Raw genomic sequence first — 25,889 nt, 5'->3', positions numbered from 1 at the left:
CGAACCTTCAAATCCAAATCCAAAACCTAATCCATAACTTTTTCATATTCAAGTCCATGTCCAATCCTAATCCGATTCCAACTGGAAATTCGGAAAAAAAAACTAATTTATGCAATGGAATGATTCGAAAATCTTCTTTCACAACCAACCATTCACTTGATTCAAGATAACTTAGTAACCATAAGTACATTAATAACTGATCTGAATAAAGTTTGTCGCCATTCGCCACACGACATTTCAATCTCCCAGAAAATAGTTAAATCCAATCCAAATCCTAATCCGTTCTGAAAAAAATGTCTAATCCAAATCCAATCCAAATCCGACAAAATTTCACAAATCCTGTTTTTTCAAAACCTAATCCTAATCCGTGCTCATCTCTGCTGAGTAGTTGTACCGGGGTATTTCCCCGATTCTGCGGTGTCGCCTGCTCCGGATGGAAGAAAATCGCTAAAACCGGTGTTAAAAATCGCTAGATGTAGCCAATGATATATATACAATATACATTGATGAAGGTATTATTCATATAAAGCGATAAAAAAGCCCTAAATCTGCATTACTTCCTGAAGGTGTTAAATTGAACCAGAATATCAATAAATTCTTCTCAGCTATATTTTATTCGTCTGTCACGAATCACTTATAACTCACACGAAAATCACTTATCTTCTTTCCAGAGGTGGTCAAAGTCGTCACCGTCACTACTCAAGTAGAAGTAGAAGTACCACCGGGATTTCTACTCAAGTAGAATGAGGAGTGGCAGTTCACAAGTAAGTAAGTATTTTACGGATATGTTTGCCTGAAAAACGGAAAACTGAGGGTCGATTCCTCAGATGTTGGTTAACGCCTGATCATTGATTAGCACCTATATTTGATCACGATTGTGCTCCACAGATCGTGGTCACTGGTAATCATTGGTTAAAAGTTAATCAACGAAAGTTGGTGGATTAACTTAGTGATCAGTGATATTACACCATAATTTGCGGCGTTCGGTGGTAGGCCTACAGTTACGGGATGTATCAGGTGGCATTGTAACTGGAGGTATTCGAGAATTATATTGTTGTCATCTAGCAGTTGCTATCCTGAAACCCGAATGGCGGTTTTGAGACTGTCTACTACCTTGCGTGGTCGCTCTTCAACATAAATATTTTGTAACTAAAATGAGTACCAGTAGCAAACGTTCCGAGAATTTTACATTTGCACTCTCATGGGTATTGCGCATACATAATAGGGTTATTAATTATTGTGAAAATAAGGAGACTGATAGACCATCACAGCCTCGGGAAATTAGAAGGGATTCCTGCCTCCAATCGGCTAGGCTAGCGCAAAACAGATTTTACGCAAAAGTCGTTAAACTGAACCGAGGAAAGTATTATGAGTGTAATACAGTGCAAGCATGCAGTTTCTACAAGCCAACAACCAGAGTCAAAGAATTACAAATTCGTGTTCGAAATTATGGGACAGCGGAGACGTTTCCGTACTTGATAACATTCTGAAGTAAGCACCGCACAGGCGCACATTGCAAAATTCAGCGACTGCATAATGACGTAGCAAACGGCCCAACGCCGTTTCCTAGGTACCGGCGTCAAATGCGTCACGAATCATTGATTTACAGATTGACAGTGAATCAGCATCCGTCGAATGCATGATGTGATATGGTCTGATCACTGATTACTTATTCAGTGATTACATAATAATCTGACCACGATCTGAGGAATCGACCCTGACAAGTAGAAGTAGAAATAGTCTAAAATCATAACTACTTAATAAGTAGTACGAGTACGCAAAATCTACTTCAAGTACTTCAAAAAGTAGAAGTACTTCGTTACTGACCACCTCTGCTTATTTCTAGTTCATAGTTCTAATATGTTAGGGTTACCATATTTTGGAATTGGATCAGAAAAGTTAATTGATCAAATCTGAAAACAGCCGATCTCTCAATTTTTGCTGTAAAATTTGGTGCGTTGACTAAAAAAAAGATCATCACTTTCGTTCGACTCCCGACTTCCACACTTTGTACTTCAAATTCATGGTTTTGACTAAAAAAAAAGTTGGTTATTCTCGATCGAACCACGAATTTCTTATTTAGCGTCATTTATGCCCATTTTCACTCGAATCTCCCCATTATCTTAGCTTTAAAAGCTGTAAAGGAGGACATTTAGGGGCGTCCTCGGAGGACATTCTCAAAAACCTCGTAAAGGATGACGTATGGCAACCCTATAATAGGCTACGTAAGAGTAATCTCTAAGTGAGACAAAACGTGTAGTATATTTCGATAAAAACAGATCTCTCTACGCAATGATCGCTCTGCGTGACCACTGACCATGCACTGACTATAGGTTTGCAGGCACAACCACTCACTATATATGCGTGACACGAACTGCCGTTGTACGGAGATATGAGGTGAAAAGACTCCTAGATATTAGATAAACAAGTGCCTTTCTCTATTCGTCTGTGAATACGTGATGCGATATACCTTGGAAACTGGAAAGGCGCTTGACTTTCCTAAACTGTGTTGGAGTAGGGGAGATGTGGTACCGATGGAAAACTGGGACCGAAAATACTTTGAAAATTCTCTATGATAATTCCATGATTACACTCCGTGAAGTTTTCTACAATTGCATGCTGGCAACATCTTTCCTCACATACAAAAAAATTCACAGATGTTTTTTGTTTTGGTGGGTGTAAACTAAATTTAGATCGACATATCCATTTTTCTTTGTAACCTTCAACACGAACAAACCAGCAATCATTTTTATTGTGAATTCTAGGGCTTGTATCAGGCTATATAATGGAACCTATTATTTTTTTCAGTTCTTTCCTTGAGTGAAATTTTTTTCGATTCATGTACAAAATTAGTAGGGTGGGGACCGATGATACAATAGCCAAATCAAGCAAAATAATCAAGCATACTAATCATGAAACAAATGAAACATGACTACGTACAGAAAATCTTTATGTAATAATTGAATATGATGTTTTATCGCTATAACGAGGTCTTTGGAAGTCACACTGTCGATTTTCGGGCAATATGTATGTACCCTCAAATTTATAAGTCCGAGCCTAATTCGAAACGTGATTTTATGACAACATTTGAGTCAATATCTATTTTTTGATGGTTGCGACCGAAAATTCTTCTTTGGCTTGCTGTAGCTTAGATTATAATAGTGAGCAAGAAAGGTTGTCGCATCTGAGTTTTTTAGGGTATGTGTCACAGGTCCCCGGGTCGTGTGCCATTGGACCCACCGGGTGGGGACCGATGACACGTTCGAGCAACAAATTTTAAACGTCCATAAATATTTTTTGAAAAGACGGATATTCATGTATATGTGCGCGATAGGTATAAGAGCTTGTATCAAAGTGCTGAGCCAGCAAAAGATCTACTGTTTTCGGCTGAACATTTTGGGGCCAGCGAACATTTTCCAATTTTTGATCCATCGGTACCACATCTCCCCTACTCGAACACGACATGCGACTTGACGCACTTCTGCAATGTATACACGACATGCGACTAGCGTTGGGACCCCGGGAAATCCCGATCCCAATGAAATCCCGGGATTTGTAAACAACATTTTCCAAGGCTTACGTAGCGCCATATCTCTTATTTTGGTAATAAAGCACTGTCACAAACTCTGCTGATCGTCTAAAACAATTCACAATTATTTGATATTAAAGTCAACTATGTCATAACAATGAACTACACAATCACTTCCGTCGTAGTCTACGAATCGTAGCAGTGTAACTATAGATAACTAACCTACGGATAGATGGGCAACACGTGATTCACGGTCGAGAGCCCAGATGCCGTCAGATTTGTTGTCGCTTCATAGCATGAAGCGGCAGGTTATTGGCCAGATTGATGTTTGGTGCAGATAGGATATAGGGCAATCACAACAGGTTATTTAGTGATACAGTACACAGGCACTGGCGCGGCTATCATTGCATTAATATCAGGAGGATATTTCATGAGCAAAATAAGTCATGATATTCACTCTATTATTAATTGGTTTCAATATTGACTTCGGCTGAGATTTCCTTGAACTATTTTGGTTTGTATAATCATTAGAGCGGCCATTTTTTGACATGTCAAAATTTGTCAAAATCGTAGTGGTAAAAACTTGCCTATTTCTGAGCCAAAAACGTTTTTCGATGCTAAACTACTTCGTTAGGACAGCTATAGTTCCTACCAGAAATGAAGATAAGAAGTTAGCTACAATTTTAACATTATGTGGTCAAAAAAACGCCCTAATAATCAGAGATAGGTTTTAGTATGTATTGCTAAATAAAGAGAATATGTTTTCATAATCCATGCATAATTAATATGGAATAATTATATTTCGAATTACTGAGGATATCATGTGTGCGTAGGGCTTGGCACAATGATTCTCGAATCTGAACATAATATGATTGCGGTGGAGGATGCATCAACGAGTCACAACTGGAGCTATTTCACTTCGAAGTCAGCTGTCATAAAATAATCCAGTTTTTGGGCAACATAGTCTTCTTGCTTTGCATGTTGATACTGCCTAGCCATGCAAAGATTCCTCCTATGTAAAAAAGAGGTAAACCAACACTATGGCTGAAACCTTGACGTTGGTGTGTTGGCTTTTGTCCAATATTAGCTGGCAGTCCACTTCGCAATGGTGACATATCAAACTGACACATACATCCTCAGTATTTATTATTTTCAATATTTAATATTATCTTATATATATTATTCAATCGACTTTCGCTTGGGTATTGGGGATGCATCGTAGGGCTTTGCCGATCTTTTCATTGCCTTTGATTGGGTGACATGATGGATGTCGTACGCTAGCTGTGGAATATCCGGATTTGTCCGTCTTCTCCCCATTTGTCTCTGCAATCACAATCCCAGTCAATAATCTAACGCCTTATTACGTTTAAGTATCTTACTAAATTTCCAAAAAATGCCTCTAGCACATCTTGCGTGAACGTTCCAAGGGCCAACTTGGGCATTTCTTCGATGAGACGATCGCATAGACCCACCATATTCCGTGACGTGAAAATTAGGCCCAGGTTATTGCTGGGACAAAGAAGATTCCATCAGATGGACTCTTTACTGATCCAAATCCGTAGGCTCCTGAAAGGCCAATTTTTCTATGCTCCGATCCTCAGCATCTCCTCAAGGTAGCTTTACCTGATAATTTTAGATCATATTATATTGTAGTACGATGAGCACTACCAGAGGTGGTCAAAGTAGTCAAGAAAGCTACTCAAGTAGAAGTACAAGTAGCGATGAAAAAATCTACTCAAGTATGAGTAGAAGTACTTCTTCCATAAGCAACCTAAAACTACTTGGAGTAGAATTAGAATTGACTGACTTTAAAGCTACTCAAGTAAGTAGTTTTGAAAACTATCGTAATTCGTTCGCATGGACTGCCAAAAGCTATGAGGAAGGAGTAAAGAGCTTGATTCATATTGATGCATCGCAGGCGGGGTCAATTTTTGACAGAATAGGCAGTCGTCCATATCATGGGATGTAAATGATAGTATTGATATGGAATGTGCTACTAATTCTTTGTTTACTTGAACACCCCGTTTTAGAGAATATCATGGCATGGTGCCCTCCCCCATATTATAAGGCGCCTAGTTTAGTCAATGAGCATTGGTGACAAGTTGTGTCGGATACGGCTTCAACACTTTGCGCGATTAGTAAACGTTAATTAAAAATATGGCAGTTCGTATGTTTTCAAAATGTTTACACAATAACTGAAACAATGACAATAATGCCCGTAATTTGAAGAAAAATACAAAAAAAGCGGTAATATATAATGTGTCGTTTGTCCAGAAAGTTTCAACGGTGGTCTGCTAGAACAGGTCTAAGTCTAACGTTAAAAAAAGTAAAGGTTCACTTTTCCGGATTTGGACACGTCATGTTACTGCTAGATTGCGAAACGATAGTATCAAATGTTATGGTGGGGGGGGGGGTATACTTACTGTGATACTTTCGTTTAAACATATTTGTCACGCCGTATCTACTGCGCGCGAAGCGCAACGAAAATTTTGGGTATTACTTGACTTATGAAAATTAAATGTTAGTAGGCCTACCATGTGAAAACAGTCCCGAAATTCCATACCCGATATATTCTTAGGATCCTAACAGCCACACGGAACTCTCTATTCATCGAAAGCAGAGGGATCTCGATACATGAACATGAATGGGAGAGGGCAAGGTTTATTATGGACGGATATCCAAAAACTGTTTGTCGTGGAGTCGCGCAGCCTGTCACTTTACCAGTCCGGATTTACATTGGCCCATGTTAATTTAAATCCACGATCTAAAGTAGGCAAAAAATATGTTTGACACCTCTGGTCGAGATCAGTGCTTTTCAACCGGTTGGCTGCGGCCCACTTGGGCCGCGAAGACATTTTAAGAAACGATGATAGATCCCAATTTGTAGATCTGTTCTCTACCACGAAGACCAAGTCGAAAAATGTCAATATTTTCAACGTTTTCTTCCACTTTTGGATGATGATTCTGGAACATGTAATTGACGGGCCTGCGGGGCTCGTGCACTTTCGGACTAAACTCAATACAGCCTTATGGAGAAAATGTGTTTTTGGTCCCAAAGTGCATGAGTCCCACAGCTATTCGCTCTATTGTCTGTAGTGGTTTGAACGTTTGTCGCGAAAGGGTGTGTGGTGGGCCACGCAATGAAATTTAGATGGAAAGTGGGATGCGAACTGAAATAGGTTGAGAAGCACTGGTATAGATGATGCGCTTGCAATCATTCACTGGGCTGAAATGTGACCGTTTTTCATGCCAGATGAATGTCAGTTTGGCTACGGGTGTATTGAGTCACAAAGTTGGAAATTGTTTGAAAGGGATGGGAGCAACCGGTACATCTGATTTTGTTCTGATGATGGAAAGGTATGAGTAACGAATTTTCACTTATATAACAAGGGGCTTGATTTTATGACCTAAAACAGATGGTTCAATAATCAATGTCGGCACATGCCGCATTAGTTATCCGATATGCAGCCTGGACGATGAAAGAATTGCATGGCTGGGTGAATTTGCGGATCGATTATTGAGTTGGAAGGTCAGTTCCTCATAGTTATTATTCGAGGTATTTTCGGGTCATCATGTAATTTAGAAATATGCTTCCAAGTCGTGGTGAGCCAAAACGAATGATGGCAAAACCCACAATGGAAGGCCTAATTTTCACGTCACGGAATATGGTGGGTCTATGCGATCGTCTCATCGAAGAAATGCCCAAGTTGGCCCTTGGAACGTTCACGCAAGATGTGCTAGAGGCATTTTTCAGTCGAGCTCAGCTGCGCGCGCCTCTTCAGATGCACTGTCTAAGAATTATCAAGGTGAAATACACTAAGAAAAAGTTGATCAAGTCCCTGCATTAATTCTATTTTTAGTACGCATTGTATCAATATTTTTAAAAAGTTTATTTAGACTCTCGCGGGCCGCACAGAACGGTGTTGCGGGCAGCATGCGGCCCGCGGGCCGTAGTTTGCCCACCCCTGCGTTAGATTATTGACTGGGATTGTGATTGCAGAGACAAATGGGGAGAAGACGGACAAATCCGGATATTTCACAGCTAGCGTACGACATCCATCATGTCACCCAATCAAACGCAATGAAAAGATCGGCAAAGCCCTACGATGCATCCCCAATACCCAAGCGAAAGTCGATTGAATAGGCCTAATATACATAATATAATATTAAATATTGAAAATAATAAATACTGAGGATATATGTGTCAGTTTGATATGTCACCATTGCGAAGTGGACTGCCAGCTGATATTGGACAAAAGCCAACACACCAACGTCAAGGTTTCAGCCATAGTGTTGGTTTACCTCTTTTTTACATAGGAGGAATCTTTGCATGGCTAGGCAGTATCAACATGCAAAGCAAGAAGACTATGTTGCCCAAAAACTGGATTATTTTATGACAGCTGACTTTGAAGTGAAATAGCTCCAGTCGTGACTCGTTGATGTATCCTCCACCGCAATCATATTATGTTAAGATTCGAGAATCATTGTGCCAAGCCCTACGCACACATGATATCCTCAGTCAGTAATTCGAAATATAATTATTCCATATCAATTATGACTGGATTATGAAAACATATTGTCTTTATTTAGCAATACATACTAAAACCTATCTCTGATTATTAGGGCGTTTTTTTTTTGACCACATAATGTTAAAATTGTAGCCAACTTCTTAGATCTTCATTTCTGGTAGGAACTATAGCTGTCCTAACGAAGTAGTTAAGCATCAAAAAACGTTTTTGGCTCAGAAATAGGCAACTTTTGTACTACTACGATTTTGACATATCAAAACATGGCCGCACTAATGATTATACAAACCAAAATAGTTCAAGGAAATCTCAGCCGAAATCAATATTGAAACCAATTAATAATAGAGTGAATATCATGACTTATTTTGCTCATGAAATATCCTCCTGATATTAATGCAATGATAGCCGCGCCAGTGCCTGTGTACTGTATCACTAAATAACCTGTTGTGATTGCCCTATATCCTATCTGCACCAATCATCAATCTGGCCAATAACCTGCCGCTTCATGCTATGAAGCGACAACAAATCTGACGGCATCTGGGCTCTCGACCGTGAATCACGTGTTGCCCATCTATCCGTAGGTTAGTTATCTATAGTGTAACTGAGTATCGGAAAGTCACAAGGACGATGCTGTGGAGGTGAAATACAGGTCGAATAATAGCGAATTTCGAAGATGTCAATGCGAAGAGAAAATAACATGTTTGGCAAAACTGTTTGTTTTATAAATCTACATAAAAAGCCAAATGCAACTTGTGTCAAGACGTTTTGAGAGCTTCAGTGTCTAGCACAAAGGGACTGATAACGCATTTAAGGTCTGTACAAATGATAGTAATTAAACCAAGAATGATTCAATCGGACAAGTGAAAGAAAGATCAGCCAAAAATGAAAATGAGGAAGATCGATTCCTATAAAATAAATCGCATAAGCCTCGCCTCGATGAACTTCTTAACCAGTTAACTGCTGCATGTGGACGGGTTAACATTTATTCAATTACCCAAAGTGAGTGAATTGGTCGGGCCTTCAAGCTTATGGCTATGACTTGTCAAGATGTCACAAACGGGTCCGTGACTTGGTAATCGAGCACAGCAAATAAATCCGTAAGTGTGTGGAAGAAGATCTTATGGCAATGAAACGCAACATTGGACGTTTTTGGATCACGTTTGACGAACCAATTTCTACACGAAACAGGCGGGAGCTACATGAATTTATACGCTCATTATCCGGGTGGCCTTCGGTCGCTGGGTTTCATACGTATTCACGGGAGCATGTTTCTGCGTCAATACTACAAGGAATAAATGTTGTGTGTGTAGCTTGTATGTGAATTTTACTACTTTGTTAATCCCGGGAAATCCCGGGATTGAGAAGCGCAAATCCCGGGAAATCCCGATCCCGGGATTTCAAATTTGATCCCGAAGTCCCAACCCTACATGCGACTTGACCCGACGCAACACGACTTGAACCGGGTTTGCCAGCCACTATAGGTAGCAACATCAGGAAAATATTCCTAGGACCAACCCGCTAACCATAGCCAATATAGCCTACAGACCACTTTGCTTGTAGCGGCTGACCAGCCAATTATTTTACTACTTCCCCATCCACCCAGCTCATGTATCATTTATTAGGTATGACATCTGCCCGCAAAAGTCCGTTAGAAAATATTTATCAGTCTGGGATCCAGCTGCCCTTATAGAAGCTTGCGAATTCGGGTTTTAGGGGAGGGTGTAGATCCTATATTCGTCCGGTGTGGGCGTTTATAATTTAGGTATAAAACCTAGTGTAAAGCATTGCATTCAGGGAGAATGTTCGTGCTTGATATTAAAGTGTTGGGCTTCAGTTACTCAGCATCTTAACCAGTTTACCGCACATGACACTTTAGAACCCTATGGCTGGAAAAGTTATGGCTAACTTCACCCTCATGACCAGAAATTAGAAATGCCAGTAAACGTTCATATACATGAACGCAATCTGAACACAGATCGACGATGTGTGCGGACGTGCAAGATATGTGTCAAATGGGTAAACGCGCATGATGTTTGTTTCGAAAAACTGATTTTTACTCGATATTTCTGAAAAAAAATCGCTAGAAAATCGCTAGATTTATGGCTAGGGGCTAGATCGATATTTTTGACGCTTGATTCGTATTGATGCATTCGTATTGATGCATGCATGATTTTCGACAGAATAAGCATTGTTCAGCATCATGGGATGCAAATTATAGTATTGATATGAAAATGCGATACTAACACTTTCTTTACTAGAAGACCCCGTTTTCAGAGAAGATCATGGCATGGCGCCCTATCCCATTTTACAAGGCCCCAAGTTTAGGCGGCGAGCAATACGTAGAAGTGTGTATCGGGCAGTTTCATCACTTTGCGCGATTAGTATACGTTAATGACAAATATTGTGGATCGTAAAAGTTATATTTAGTGTAGCTGTAGTTTCAGAAAATAGAGGCATTACTACACTTGCTTTTATGCTTCAACATGTATATTCTGCGGACAAAAGAACTGAAAGTAATTAGAACTCGAAGTATGATACTCGCAATTGAAAGTGAAATACAAATACCAGTTCTAAAAGGCGGAAAATATATTTCATGTCTTTATTGTCCATAAAGCTTCAAAGGTGATCTGCTAAAATAGGTGTAACGGTCAAAAAGCTGGGTTTTCCCGATTAGCAAGACACGTAATGGGATTATAGGTTACAGAGGTGGTCAAAGTAGTCAAGAAGGCTACTCAAGTAGAAGTAGAAGTAGCGAAGAAAAAATCTACTCAAGTACGAGTAGAAGTACTTTTCCATAAGCACCCCAAAACTACTTGGAGTAGAAGTAGAATTTCCTGACTTTAAATCTACTCAAGTAAGTAAGTAGTTGTGAAAACGATCGTATTTCGTTCGCATGGATTGTCAAAAGCTGCAAATTGAGCTATGCGACAGGGGCCGAGCTTGATTCATATTGATGCATACCAGGATGTATCCGATTTTCGACAGCATAAGCATTCGTCCGCATCATGGAATGAAAATGATAATATTGATATGGAAATGCGATACTAATCCAATGTTTACTCGAGCAGCACGTTTTAGAAAATACCATAGTATGGGGCACTCCCACATATTATAAGGCCCGTAGTTTAGTCGAAGAACAATACGGAGAAGTTGTATAGCATACGGTGTAAACACTTTGCGAGATTAGTAAACATTAATAAAAAGTATGGTGGATCGTAAAAATGCCATATTGTGTAGATTTATTTCTGGAAATTGAAGGCATTACTACACTTGCTTTTACACTTCAACAATCAACATGTATATGGTATCCAGAAAAAGAACTGATATTAATTAGAACTCAAAAGTATATGATAAAGGGAATTGAAAATGAAATATACATACTACTTCTAAAAGCGGAAAATGTATTTCATGTCTTTTGTCCAGAAAGTTTCAAAGGTGGTATGCTAAAACAGCTCTAAAACTAAAAAAGTCAGAGTCTCCTTTTCCAGATTAGGACACGCCATGGACTGCTAGATTACGATATGATAAGTAAATGCTGAACATCAGTTTCAAACGTTATGATGAGCCATATATACTGTGATGAAATATTTCATATGGGCGAAGGGCGACAATGCGGTGTGAACGCCAACCAGCTACCTAAATTATATTCACTGATACTTTCGTGAAATCATACTGGTTACTCAGTATCCACTGAGCGCGAAGCGCGACCAAAATTCTGAGCTTTAACTCAATTTTTATGAAAACTAAATGTTGATACTCCGTGAAAACAGCCCCGAAATTCCTCAGCCTATCTTCCTTATTATAGTATTAAACTACTTCTACTCGACAAACTGAAAATAGCGAAAAGTAAGTAAGTAGATCACAAAATATTACGAAGTAGAAGTAGAAGTAGCGAAAATCAGATCTACTTGAGTAAGTAGAGGGAAACTACTTGAGTACTTCGTAAAAGTAGAAGTACCTCGTTACTGACCACCTCTGATAGGTTACGATATGATAGGTAATTGCTGGATTGAGAAACGGTAGTTTCCAACATTATGGTGGGCCATATTTACAGTCATGAAATATTTGGAACTAGTAAACTATACACCAACATTACCCGTTCATGGTGATCACTTTATTGACTAAGTACCATTACACGTCAACCTTTTTCTTTTACTATTCTCTCGAATTAATATTTCATCACTCAGCATATTTCTAGTTACGAGGTTTCAGTTTTTTCCGTTTACTCCCATTATGTAAAATACTTCACTTGATACCATATATAAACGATACTCTGTCTTTCTTAATTTCTTACGTTACATTACTAGTTTACCATGACTTAGCATATTCCTAGTTACGAGGTTTCTGTTTTTTCCGTCTACTCCCATTACGTAAAATACTTCACTTGAAACCAATCGCAAACAATGCATCGCCGGGATTATTTTTGTATTCCTGATACCTATCACAAGGTTACTTAACAATTTTCTAAAATTATCACATCACATTTTACTACTTTCCTATACAAACTACGTATATCCTGTATTTACACTCAAATTTTAAGAACTATCTCTTACCTTCAAATTTTGTCATTCTCCGTTGTGTTCCATATTACACTTATCGCCATCCATTGACTTGTTCCGTTTCGTCTCCTCGTGTTCCTCATACGACTTAAGGTTCTACGTCGACGACACCTTATACAACCTACCCATAACACAATCACCAGAGCTATCAACCCTGTTGCCACCAATATTACAACCACTGGTTCCATGATAGGTATCAGTTTTGCACCTTCCATAATCATTCTATCGATCAAGGATATTTCTCTTACCTTATATTAGGCTTACCATACGTCCTCTTTTAAGAGGATTTGTCCTCTTTTTTGACTTTTTTGAAAGTGTCCTCAGAGGACGCCCTTTTGTCCTCTTTTTTGAGATTTTGTCCTCTTTTTTGAAAATTTAGGTCAGATTTAGAGGAAATTGCGAGTGATATGCCGCAAATTAGCGCAGAAGTGAAGCTCCGGCGGGTATTTCGGAGGGAAAAGTGGTGATTTCAGCTCTGTTTTTGAGAATTCTTCTCCAGTTTTGCTTGTCTCAAATTTCTTCCATCATCACCAGTTCGTGCAGCCACCGAGTATAGTTGTGGTCAACGAAATCTGTGGTTGTCTTCCCCACGGTGGTTCTTGATATTCGGGAATACTCAGGAGCGGGTGTTCCCAAACTTCGGTTTTTCTGCCCAGGCTGCGGTGATGCGTTAGCCATCGTTGACTCCAAGGCAGTATTCATTAGTTCGACACTCTTCGAGGACGAGTCGCCTTTGTCGTCTCCTGTTGAATAAAAAACAGTTGTTTCGGTACTTACCTTACGGTTGTGGTCCGGGTTTTGGTAGTCCGTTCCGATGTCGGTCCTGCCGTCTTCCGTGGAGTTCTGCAGAGCCTTCGCAGTGGTGACCGGATGCACTCGCGTCGTTGTAGGTGTTCCACCATTCCGTCGGTTTGGTTTCGCGCGCGAAGAGTTTGCAACTGTTACTTCCCATAAGTCGCATCAATTGGTTTGTCAGTTTTATACTCCCCCTTTTTGTTAGCCATCGATTTCGATCGTCTTACTTGCACCAGCCTCGCTTTCATCCGCCATTGTATTGTTAGGGGTGGCAGATGTTTCAGCGCTGTAGTGCTAGGATCATAGTCTTTCGCCGCTGGAGTTACCCACGTCGGACTGTAGTAAGCGATCATGTACACTTCTTGGGATGGGGGTTTACCTCTGACGTCCGTCTTGCTACTATCGAGTGCGACTCGCCTTGTCTTGTAGTGATTCATTCATTTTCTCATGAACAACAAAAATAGCCAATTTTCATTCGGCAAAACCTTGTTCAATACTACCAAAATAAGGTATTATATCTATTGCTTCCTTTAGTGCCTTCGCCTGACCCTCCCGCGTCGGGTTATAAGGGCCAGAAACGAAAGGCTTAGTCGATGGGTCCTTACGTCCGATGTCGCATTGGTATTTCATGGATTGGGGGGAGCTGAGTTGGCCCCGCAGGCTATCAAGTTCGGAAGCAAATGGATCATAAACGGCTGTCAAGACTCCTTCAGGAATGGCGATATTTTCTAGGCCAGTCAAAAGTCAGGAGGTTTGTATGACAGTTTCGCCAGTGCTACCGATTGTGCACAGAGACTTTCGAGTTCCGTCTTCACGCTGGGACTGGTGTCTTGTTGTAAGGTTAGGCTACATAGTAATTGGGCCAGTTATTGGCCCAATGCGAATCTCGTGATGAACGGGGTTTTGGTGTTGGTGGAGAGAGGGCGAGGTTCTTCGTTGTCAGCGGGGATTCCCAACCTATTCAATCTGACCTCTGATCTCGGCGTGTGCCCACGCCTACCGTCACGCCGGCGGATTCGGTCGCCGCCGGGGCCCGTTTCTGGGGAGACGTGCATCTTAAAATCCCCAGACTCCTTGCCGGTCATGACCGGACATGTGTCCGGTTAGCCGGTAACAGCTGCTTTGTTTGGGAAATTACTCATAACTGTGGCTGTCGTCATGCATCTATGGGCCGAATCATTACAGTTATTCGGACAAGTGCATCCACGAGAGCATTCAGGACCAGTTTTCTCGTGCAGGTCCTTATTTACGCCGGCGGGCATTCCACGCTCGACGTCTACTGTTGCTGTCGCATGCAAGCTATGGGCCGAATTGTTACAGTTATTCGGACAAGTGCATCCACGAGAGCTTTCAGGACCAGTTTTCTCGTGCAGGTCCTCTTTTGCGCCAGCGGGCATTCCACGCTCGACGTCTTCTGTTGCTGTCGCATGGAGGCTATGGGCCGAATTGTTACAGTTATTCGGACAAGTGCATCCACGAGAGCTTTCAGGACCAGTTTTCTCGTGCAGGTCCTTATTTACGCCAGCGGGCATTCCACGCTCGACGTCTACTGAATGGTGCCGTCAGGGATTCCTGACTCGACACATCTTTGGTTAGTGCCAGCAGTGCTAACTGACCCGACACTTTCTCGACTAGTGCCAGCAGGGGCTACCTGACCCAACACTAGGGATTTCCCGTATTTTTGACCTCTTGGGAAACAAGTTAAGACAGTTGCCGTCGTAAGATCGGCGTATTTATGATTGGTGCCAGCAGGGATTCCTGACTCGACACATTTCGCGCCAGTGGTGATTACCATCTCGACACTTGCGCCAGCGGCAACGGCCTGCGGCGACACAGACAACGTACCGGCTCGACGCTTATCTGATTTGCAGCTTCCATCAACCCATCATCGGTTACAGTGTCGCGAAGACTGCTTCCGACTTTGGTTCCGTCCCGTTGATCACACGAGATCCCGTCATGAAGCGTTACTAAAGACAACTCTTCGTTTGCATTAGGCGGAGATTCAAATTCAGTCGCTATGTTTGGTAATTGTTGTACATGATCAATCCATTTTAGACCTACAATATCGAGAGGTCTCCTTTCTCGATCGCAAATGGAGCCGATAGTCCGTTGAAATTGATTATTACTAAGGAGTCAACGTGGGAGGAGTCACCTATATCACGTAGTTTCGTGTCTATAGATTGCCGCTCCTCCCAGCTTGGCGGGTATTAGGTTTCTACGACGTTTTTCAATTTGAGGACGCTTCCCGTGTCGGCGCAGAAAACCCCAGTTGTGATCCTTCGACGATCTTTTCTTTTCATAGATTGGCGTTCGCAGATAGTAAGGAGGTAATCGATGTGTTCGTCTTCAGACTCTCCCCCGTCCACTGAAATTGCCAAGAAATGACGCTGAGCCCCAGAAGACCAGTTGGTGCCTCCATTTGATTATAGTGTAGCTTCATGGCGCTTGCCATGCAAGTATTCCACACTTGGTTCGATTTACTTCACAGAGCTCAACCCCATCTCCTGGCTTTTCCACATTTTTCCACACCCCTTATACAACCCGGTTTTGTCGACGTTGATTGAAGCCTTGGTTGTAGATTGATCGAACGAAGCAGTGACCTTGGAAGGTCCAGCGGCTCAAACTATTCATACAATAGACAAGCCCCTTGGCTTAATTCAACCAACATACTCCAATAATTATCATGCCGACAGCAATAAAGTATCTATGCAAAACTCGGTTAAGTTGGCACACGGAACGTACGTCAATCACAACACGAGTCAAGATTTAACCTATTCATATTTATGCACGATTAATAACAGTTCAATACTCCAAGGTGTGTTTACACCATAAATGTGACGGTATTTCCTGCCGACAATATACATGCATATAATATACAAGAAATATGCCAATCGATGCCACAAAAAAACAATACCACACAGAGTTCAAGTTGACCAATTTGCCGACCACCTTGTTTATAAGAGTTCCCCAATCTTCCAGATGCAGATATCAAACCGCAATTAGTCCAGGAACCGACCCCTTGTTTGAGTCGTTACTACTTAGGGTCATCAAGTAGCCTACTTGCGTGCTGTCGATTCGGAGATCGGGCATTCCAAGTCCAACAGAACGCGGGGTTTGTTGAGGGTTCGTTGTAACGATATTCCGAATGCAATACCTCTATGTTCTTGGCTCTTTCCATTTTAGCTCATCGGCTTTATGGAGCGATTCCAGCAAATTTAATCGAGCTTCTTCATTTTATGTATACATTGCAATTTCGGTTAGCAGTCGCTCCTATTTCATCGCACTGCTTTATTTCTGTATACTATGCAACTGCGGCAAGCAGCCGACCCAATCAATAGCATGTCAAGATTTTTCAGAGGGACATCGGAACATCACCCTTCAATCTCAAAATACGTCAAACCCTTCCGCAATGCCTCCGTCAATGTCCGGTTTTCTGGATATAGTCTGCTACTGGATGCTTCGTTTGGGGCTCTGTTTCAGACTGGCGGATTTACTTGGCATAGAGTCACAAGTTCGCCGAAACTAGCGGACGCACCGATGTCGTCTTTATATGCAATAATTGGATACTACAACTGAGTGTACAATTCATGTGGACATCATACATGGCATAGATATGCATACATATATCAGTCATGCTTCGGCTCACTGTAAAAGCTCGCATACATGAAAAAAAATGGTGGCGCCATTCTTGGTAAAGCAAACTGATGGTATAGCTAACACTTAACATGCATACGACACAGTCCCAGATAAGCACAAAATGATACCATCTCACTTATAATAGTCATATGTGAACCAATATCGTAATTGTAATCATGCTATATTCCTTAATTTCCAGTATTGGTGTGCTTAAGCTTTTTTATTCATTCGTATATATCGTGCTTCATAGGCAATAGACTAGGCTTATCGCGAATTTCGAACTCACATATGCTCCAATGCCTTACCCCAAGAGGTCTTTAAATACCCATGTTTCTATTGTCCTATGGTCCATTACACATCAAATTTTCAAACTTTTGTCCCGTTGGGGTGAAGGGTCCTGACACTAGTATAGGGGCGGGGTCAGTTATGACGCCTTATTAATACCTACAGTTGTAGTACTCGCTGTTAAATTACTGCAGTAACAACCAACTATTCTCATATTAAATGTTCATAACTTATACCTATATCTAAGACATGTTAGCGTCATCTTAAAGCAATATGATGGTAGATGTCAAAGATTAGGTAAATGCAGTACTTGAACAATATAAGAAAGATAGGGGTCACGTTGCAATAATACGTCATAGTAAACCCTCACATGAAAATACCCTTTTGCAGATTGATTTTTGCCAATACAGTAAACTTTCATAGTTCGTACACGTAATGATTGCAATGCGACAAAATGGCGTTCGTCAGGCGCATTCACTTCGTAAAGTGAATACGCGGACAAAGCGGGTTTTGGGCGAGTGTCATTTTCCATCATCGACACATCAGTTTCGAAAAACGAATGTGTGGATAAGTTCAACCATGGGTTACTTTTCTAAGGTCTTTATATTAGCAGTACTGGCCTGAAGTATTCCTAATGTTATAGTCCTAATAATTCCGGTTACATTATACTTCTTTATTAATCCTAGCTAGTGACCAAGGTATCGATGTTTATTAATCACAATAGTAGCCCTAAACTTTTGGAATATTAATCGATCTTCTCCAAGGTCTAGCACCAAAGGTATCGATGTAGCAATTTGAAATCCGTTGACATTGTTGTTTGCGATTAGATAGTCGGCAACTATACTGGCGCTTCAGCGCTACGACGTAAAATCGACACAAGGCCCGATATATGTGACAACACAAAATGGACATAGTAGCCAACGAACTGACTCGCTGCTCCACGACCATTTACAGCGTCTCCACAGGGGCATTGACGTCCAGATCAGAATGGTATTCAGTGTATTGACCTTGCCGGAATAGTAGCGCTTGTGACGTTCAGATATAGGTAAATATATTTTCATTTCGAGTCAGACCCAGACAACTAGAAAATTTTCAGCTTTTCCGAATTAGATGAGATTTAGAGCTACACAGCTTTTCCAAATTATGTTAAAATTAGAATTAGAGCTACGCAGCTTTTTCAAATTATGTTAAAATTAGAATTAGAGCTACGCAGCTTTTTCCAAATTAGATTAGAATTATATTACTGGCATTTCGCTCTATTTCCGTGAGATTAGACGACTAGAATTATTTAGTTGTCCAAGCCTGGTTCGAGTCGCCTGCTTGCAGTACCAATAATAAATCCAATTTGACTTTGTCCTTGTTATTATTTAATGCGACAAGTGGGTATATTTCTGAAGCTATTTTTGAGTTAGTGCGTTTCATCTTACGTCAGCGAAGTAAATCGTCCTCAAAAACGCTAAACAAGAATGCTCTAAAATGCTGACAAAACCATGGAATATCTAGGTACAAAGGCACCCGCCTTATTGTCGGCATGAATATGCACAGCGAACGGCACATATTTATTGACGCACTGCGATACTACACATTTACAACGCCGCAACATACCCTACGGAAACTTTATCGCTGCTAGTGATTATTTTTCATCCTCACTAATTCTTGGTCCTAGTTCGGCCCATGTAAGCTTACACGAAATAATAGAGTGTTTTTCGGCATATTCAAATCTTGACTGGAGTCAGGCTCACTTTCAACTAGACACTTCCATCTCGCCAAATCTGTCGCAGCCAATTACTACACGCGACAGGATAGTTAGTACGGCTGCCCTGGATCGCAGTTTCGTGGTGTTTTGAAATGATGAAAATATTATTAAAACTGATTGACTAAACGCGGCATAAGCACTCGTCATTTCCTGCTTTTATATCTCTAGACATTAGTATCTCTGGACTTTAATTAAACTATACTAACTGTCCTACTAAAATTTTCGCGTAAATGAATTACATACTTTTCGTATTGATTATTCGAGCGGGTTTCTGCAGATATGGATCAATACCGTTAAGCATGATCCGTTTTGAATACTATCGATAAAACGTGTTAATATGGTGTAGCCTTCTTTGTTTCATCCATGGCGACTATAGGACTATATAACGCGCATGTTTGGGAACAAACGGCAATATTCGCGAAGGATTTCATATGTCATCACCCATTCGAATTACAACAGAATATGACTGATATCCAGAGGTGGTCAGCAACGAAGTACTTCTACTTTTTGGAATTACTCAAGTAGTTTTCCTCTACTTCTGGTACTTATTCAAGTAGATCTGATTTTCTCTACTTCTACTTCTACTTCGTGATATTTTGTGATCTACTTACTTACTTTTCGCTATTTTCAGTTTGTCAAGTAGAAGTAGTCTAATCCCCCAATACGAACGATAACTTGAGGAATTCCGCGGCTGTTTTCATGGAGTACCAACATTTAATATTCATAAGAGTCAAGTAAAGCCCAGGAATTTTATTGCGCTTCGCGCATAGTAGTAATGGAGTGACAAATATGTTTTCATGAAAGTATCAGTGAATGTAATTTAGGTACCGGATTGCTTGGTTCCTCTCACACCGCATTGTCGCCCTTATCAAATATTTCATCACAGTAAATATGGCCCACCACAACATTTGAAACTACCGTTTCGCAATCTAGCAATTACCTATCATATTGTAATCTAGCAGCCCCTTACGTGTCTTGATAATCTGACAAAATCCAGCTTTTTTGAACGTTACACCTGTTTTAGCAGATGACCTTTTAAGCTTTGTGGACAAAATACAGGAAATATATTATCCGCTTTTTAGAAGTGGTATTTGTATTTCATTTTAATTGCGAGTATCATACTTTTACTTTCATAGATGTTAGCATGCCTCCATTTTCCGAAAATAAAACTAGCCTACACTAAATATAACTTTGTGCGATCCACAATATTTGTTTTTAACGTATAATCATCACGCAAGGTGATGTAACCGTATCCGATATATTTTCTACGTATTGCTCTTCGCCTAAACTTGGGGCCTTATAATATGGGGTAGGGCGCCATCCCATGATATTCTCTAAAAACGGGATGCTCTAGTAAACAAAGGATAAGTATTGCATCTTCATATCAATACTATAATTTGCATCCCATGATGCGAAACAAAACTTATTATGTCGAAAATTGATACCTCCTGGGATGCATCAATACGAATCAAGCTCCCTGCACGTGCCGCATAGCTCAATTCGCAGCTTTTGACAGTCCATGCGAACGAATTAAGAGTGTTTTCAAAACTACTTACTTACTTGAGTAGATTTAAAGTCAGTTAATTCTACTTCTACTTCAAGTAGTTTTAGGTGGCTTATTGAAGAAGTACTTCTATACTTGTACTTGAGTAGATTTTCCGTCACTGCTTCTACTTCTACTTGAGTAGCTTTCTTGACTAATTTGACCACCTCTGCTGATATCATCCATAAGTCAGTTTTTCTTTTCTTTAGCAATTGTCATATAATTCGGACCCTCTCTGTCTTTCAGCGTTCCCTTTATTTGAATTCAAAACGACTATCACTTTTTATACAGTTGCACTGTGTTCCAGAATAGCTATAACCATAAACTCTTGTGACCTCAGAACAGTGTGGAGATCAAACCACTACCTTCGAGTCACGAGTCACCTTGAGACATTACACATTTTGACCCGAGCCCAGCCAAGTACCGTCAAGTCATCATTCAAGCCAAATTGAATTTTCGAAGTATGCATGATTGCATGATGATGCAAAGTCACTACACTTTGCCAACTGGGTGTAGGACAAATTAATTGGTCATTTATCTTGAATCAAATACTGAATAAACTTAGATTTACATACGCTCTGATCTTCAATGACGTAACCTCGGTGCAACAATGCCAGTCTCGTCCGTGCGTATACGCATCTATAGATGCGGTCTGTCTAAGCTTCAATTCCTCCGCTTCGTGTTGGAGTCCGAATTGGACTGGATAGATGGTGATTCGAGGCTGCTTATATGCATTTCTGTTTCAAAAACAAACAAGGACTTCCCTGCCAAGAGCTGGCTATAAGTTTCGGGCCCAGTTCGTGATGAGTTATTTTCTTTTTAATCTTTTTATGAATCACAGTTCGTGCTGCAGCCGCGGCCATTAACTAATTGTTTTCGGCTCTATCAGCTACCAAAATGGCACAGCTTCGTGTGCGAGTTAATCTCCCTCATCATTATAAATGACCCATTATAACGACTTCGTGCACGAGCAGAAATGACTAAGTGTCACGATTCGGCCTCGGCTCCTTATTTGGATAGAAGCATCGGTCGCCCTTTTTGATTTTGTGCCAACCCAATACATTGCAGTACCTCGCTCGCTGCAATCACCTTTCCCCCGCTCAGGGAAATACATTACCTTTGGGTTGTCAGTCCTTTTACAAGCTTACTCAGCAACCCACACACAACAACGTCTAACAACAAGAATTCTTCAATTCGGGTTTTCATGCGAAGCCTAGCTGGAACTCCGGGATCCTAGTATTTTTAGGCGTCAGAGGCATACCCTGTACGACCTTAGCTTGGCTGGCCCATAATTGGTCGAAGCGACGACCTAGCGCATCACAAATAGCCCCCCTTTTTTATTAAAAGGGCGACTTTTGTTCATATATTTCTTTAGGTCGCCAGCGGGCGCTGTTGTTTCATTATGCGCACACGAAATTCATTCGAGGCTCTCCTAAACTGGATTATAGCATAGAGAGTACCGCACGAATAATTTGTATCTTCATTGTACGGGCGAAACCAGAATACATATATTCTTGCGCGCTGTGTCAAATACATGCGACATCATATGCCAACGATTGTTAACACACGGCGTTGATCACCCGAATTTAGTGCGAGTTTAGAATCCTGGACTATTGTTGATTTTCCTGAGGTGAATTTATTGAAATTCAACGTCGAGTTAACTTTATGTTTTCTTTCACCGAATAGTTGCAAAATTGCGGAGTTTAAAAAGGCGTTAAGATGGGATGGTGTTTGATTTGTGATCAATGCATTTTATTCAAACTCGTCTTACCGTATTTGATCCATAAATGATCATAACAGTAGTTTGTGACATCGGCGGCCTAACAATCAGCTTCCTTTACTGATGTGCCGTGAGTAGTTATTGTAATCGCATCTCTTTGGTATCGAGTTTACCGTATGGCAGCGATTATGAAATTTGACTCCTTATAACTTCCTGAATTCGCATCACATCAAGCGCTAACCGTTATTTTGAAATATGTGGTTGCCGTGAATCATAGGCTACCGCTGTCGACCTCAAACTCCGCTTTATTTAAAATGGCCGACAACTTATTCCACTCGTCAACTTTGTTTGTTTCTGGCAAGTATTGTTGGTACACGTATTCTACATTAATAACTTCAAGTTCAGAATACTCCACTCTACAATTCTACCATTTTCTTTACGCTTACGCGTCAAATTTTGGTTGTGTTAAATTCATTTGTTCCATATAAGTTCAAATAAACTTTAATAAAATATATGCCTCGTCATAACACACTTCTTTTACAACCATTCTCTCGAATTTCATACAGTGTTCACCGTGTAACAGAGGGTACTAGGTATATGAGAACCAAATATTTTATATGGGCGACAATGCGGTGTGAGTGGAACCAAGCAATGCGGTACCTAAATTACATTCACTGATGATTTCGTGAAAACATATTTGTCGCTCCATCACTACTATACGCAAAGTGCAACAAAATTTGTGAGCTTTACTTGACTTTTATGAATATTAAATGTTGGTACTCCGTGAAAACAGCCCCGAAATTCCTCAGGCTATCTTTCGTATTGGGGGATTAAACTACTTCTACTTTCCAAACTGAAAATAGTGAAAAGTAAGTAAGTAGGTCACAAAATATTACGAAGTAGATGTAGAAGTAGAGAAAATCAGATCTACTTGAGTAAGTAGAGATAATCTACTTGAGTAAGTGGAGGGAATCTACTTGAGTACTTCAAAAAAGTAGAAATACTTCGTTACTGACCACCTCTGGTGTCTTGTATATCGCATTGTACATTGTGTGTTCGTGTGATGATTGATGCCACTCGCGCGTCCTCGAAGAACAACTATCATGTGGTCAGGACGGAATACAAGAAAACGCATCGTTCTATCAAGTATGCCGAGCTTCACTCGTGGAACAGCATCTCGCCAGTCTAGCATGTCCCCATTGTCCAGTGTCCACATTCAAGTCGAAATAGAAGCACTTTCTTCTAAACCAGTGGTTCTCAACCTTTTTCAGACACACCCGTTCATGATAGTAAAAATTTCGCGCCCCTGTATCGTCATATCACGAAATCCAACCGGGATGCTAGCAAGCCAAACAGATTGTTTGATGGCATGGAAGATAATGACTGTTGATGAGATAATTCAAAAATATGAAATTCGGTCTCTGTATAGAGATACACGCTTGAATTGGAGGTAAATCGTGCAGAGCGCCAAAAAATTTTTCAGTTGACCGCTTCTTCGCGCCCCCCTTCAGATGCTTTCACGCCCCCAGGTTGAGAACCACTGTTCTAAATGGATACTAGTCAGATTACCAGACCCCGACCTATCATATCAATCTCGCCTCATTTGGTCGCTTGCCTTATGCATTCTCTGCTTTACTTATCATTCAGTGTGCAAGTGCATGCCTCTTTTTTACGTCGTCTAGGCCCAGATGGGTGTCTGATTTCAAAGACTACTTCAAGTCGTTTCGTCACCTTCCTATCTTTTCATTTTATCGCTGCTTTGTGCTGTTTTGAAATGATGAACATATTTATTAACTGATGCTGATCATTTTTATCACGTCACCAATGATATCCTTTGAAATATGTCATTGATTACCACCAACGGAGGCGAAGGAAGATTTGGTGACCTCTTCGCGGGCATGCACATTGCACATGGATGGAATCGATGATGTATATCATTGGGCGGAATTAACCTTAATGTCGGAAACAACGCAGCTGCAAAAGCCATCGCAGCCGGAGGACATCACTACGGAAGCGGTGATGCCATTGCTCACGCCAACGATACTATCACCAGAGCTTTAACTTGGACTGATCCGCGTATGGTTATTCCGGTCATAGAATTTGCCGTAAGGAACAGCGACACGTGGGACGGGGAGCCCAAAATAACCTCTGACGGCGGGAATCGAACCCAGGCCGCCTGTTTGGATGGTGCCAACGTTCACCAATACGCTACCTCACCCGCCCGCGAAGTGCTACTCTGATGCGTTGCTGTTATTTTTAGTATCCGAGGTGTTCCGAGATCAAAGATCATGGTGAGCGCCATATTTTCTCTGTAAAAACTCGGAGGCTACTAATCATCCTGTGATAGCGCAATTCATCGTAAATAGTTCTGAATTTATATTGACTGATATTAATCTAATATAAAAACTATAGCACTGCTTCCGAAAATCTAAATATTGATCGACTTCTCAATTCTCAAAGTATTCGGTGGTAACACAGATGTTGCACTACACGCCTACATTTTAACGGCAGTACTAGAAAGCTACTTAACAATCAAGAACGTAGATATCGAAGCGTTGTTTGTAATTTGAATTTGAAATAGGAATGTCACTTCCAAGGCAGTTCATTTCTCGGTGTAGATCAGGAAGACAATGTACATTCGAAAACTAGATTGTCATATAGGCGTCTCCATGTCTGCTATTCTCTTTCATCAATCAACGTATGGTACTATCCAAGATTACGCGACGCGCGATGTCGGGTACATCGGGGCTACAGCAACTTAAATCTGAGGATTTTATAGAGGGGTTCGAGCCGGTGACCCTGGATACGTCACTGTCTTGACCTCTCGAATATATGTTTATGCTGTCACGTGAATAATTATTCTGGCCGTTATGAAAATTTACTAACAAGTTGCTTCAATATTGATAAGATTAAGGAAAAACTTTAAAATATGTCAAATAGCCATATCTTATACCCAAAAGAGCCATATATGGTTTCGAGCCATAGGTTCCCGACCACTGATCTATATCTACTTGCTAAAACTGTTGAACCGGTGACGATTTCGAGGGTTCCAGCCACCCCACATCGTATACGTCGACCATTATGGGTGCAAATCGTCCGTAGGTTCATACTACATGGCTTTTCGGACGTATTTACACAATTACGGTATAAATTAGACAACGTTTGAAAAAAAAACAATGTTTTAAAGGCATTTGTTCAAAGCACTGTTTATTAAATGTTTTAAACAAAGCGTTTTAAATGCAACCGTAGTTGCAACGCCCTTTTGCAATCATAATTAAATTTATATCAATTTATCGATCCACAATAAATAGCAACTTAGTCAGTCATTACTTCATTCATCTTGCAAAATGCAATTACTTAATCGGTATAATTTTCTCCTATTTTACTCTGCTCTTACTTTGACAACTCTACTTGAATTGACTTTATTTTGACCTCACCTGATTTGACTTTACTCTATATAGTCACCTCCAAGAATTGCGTGACTTGACTTGACTCGAGTCACTTTCGGGAATAGAGTAACTCGACCTCTGACTCGAAGGT

General features: G+C 40.7%; 1 long non-coding RNA gene across 1 annotated transcript; it reads left to right on the top strand.

Moving 5' to 3' along the window:
• Nucleotides 1–4,344: 4,344 nt before the first annotated feature.
• On the top strand, nucleotides 4,345–7,686 carry LOC145433539 (uncharacterized). The gene is made up of 3 exons (XR_013913127.1): nucleotides 4,345–4,460; nucleotides 7,138–7,335; nucleotides 7,530–7,686. It is a non-coding gene; the product is annotated as an uncharacterized LOC145433539 (long non-coding RNA).
• Nucleotides 7,687–25,889: the final 18,203 nt, after the last annotated feature.

Source organism: Botryllus schlosseri, chromosome 2 (genome assembly GCF_051294905.1).
Source record: "Botryllus schlosseri isolate E-star chromosome 2, Bs_hap1, whole genome shotgun sequence".
Lineage (NCBI taxonomy): Eukaryota > Metazoa > Chordata > Ascidiacea > Stolidobranchia > Styelidae > Botryllus > Botryllus schlosseri.
This window is presented reverse-complemented; position numbering and strand designations above follow the sequence as displayed.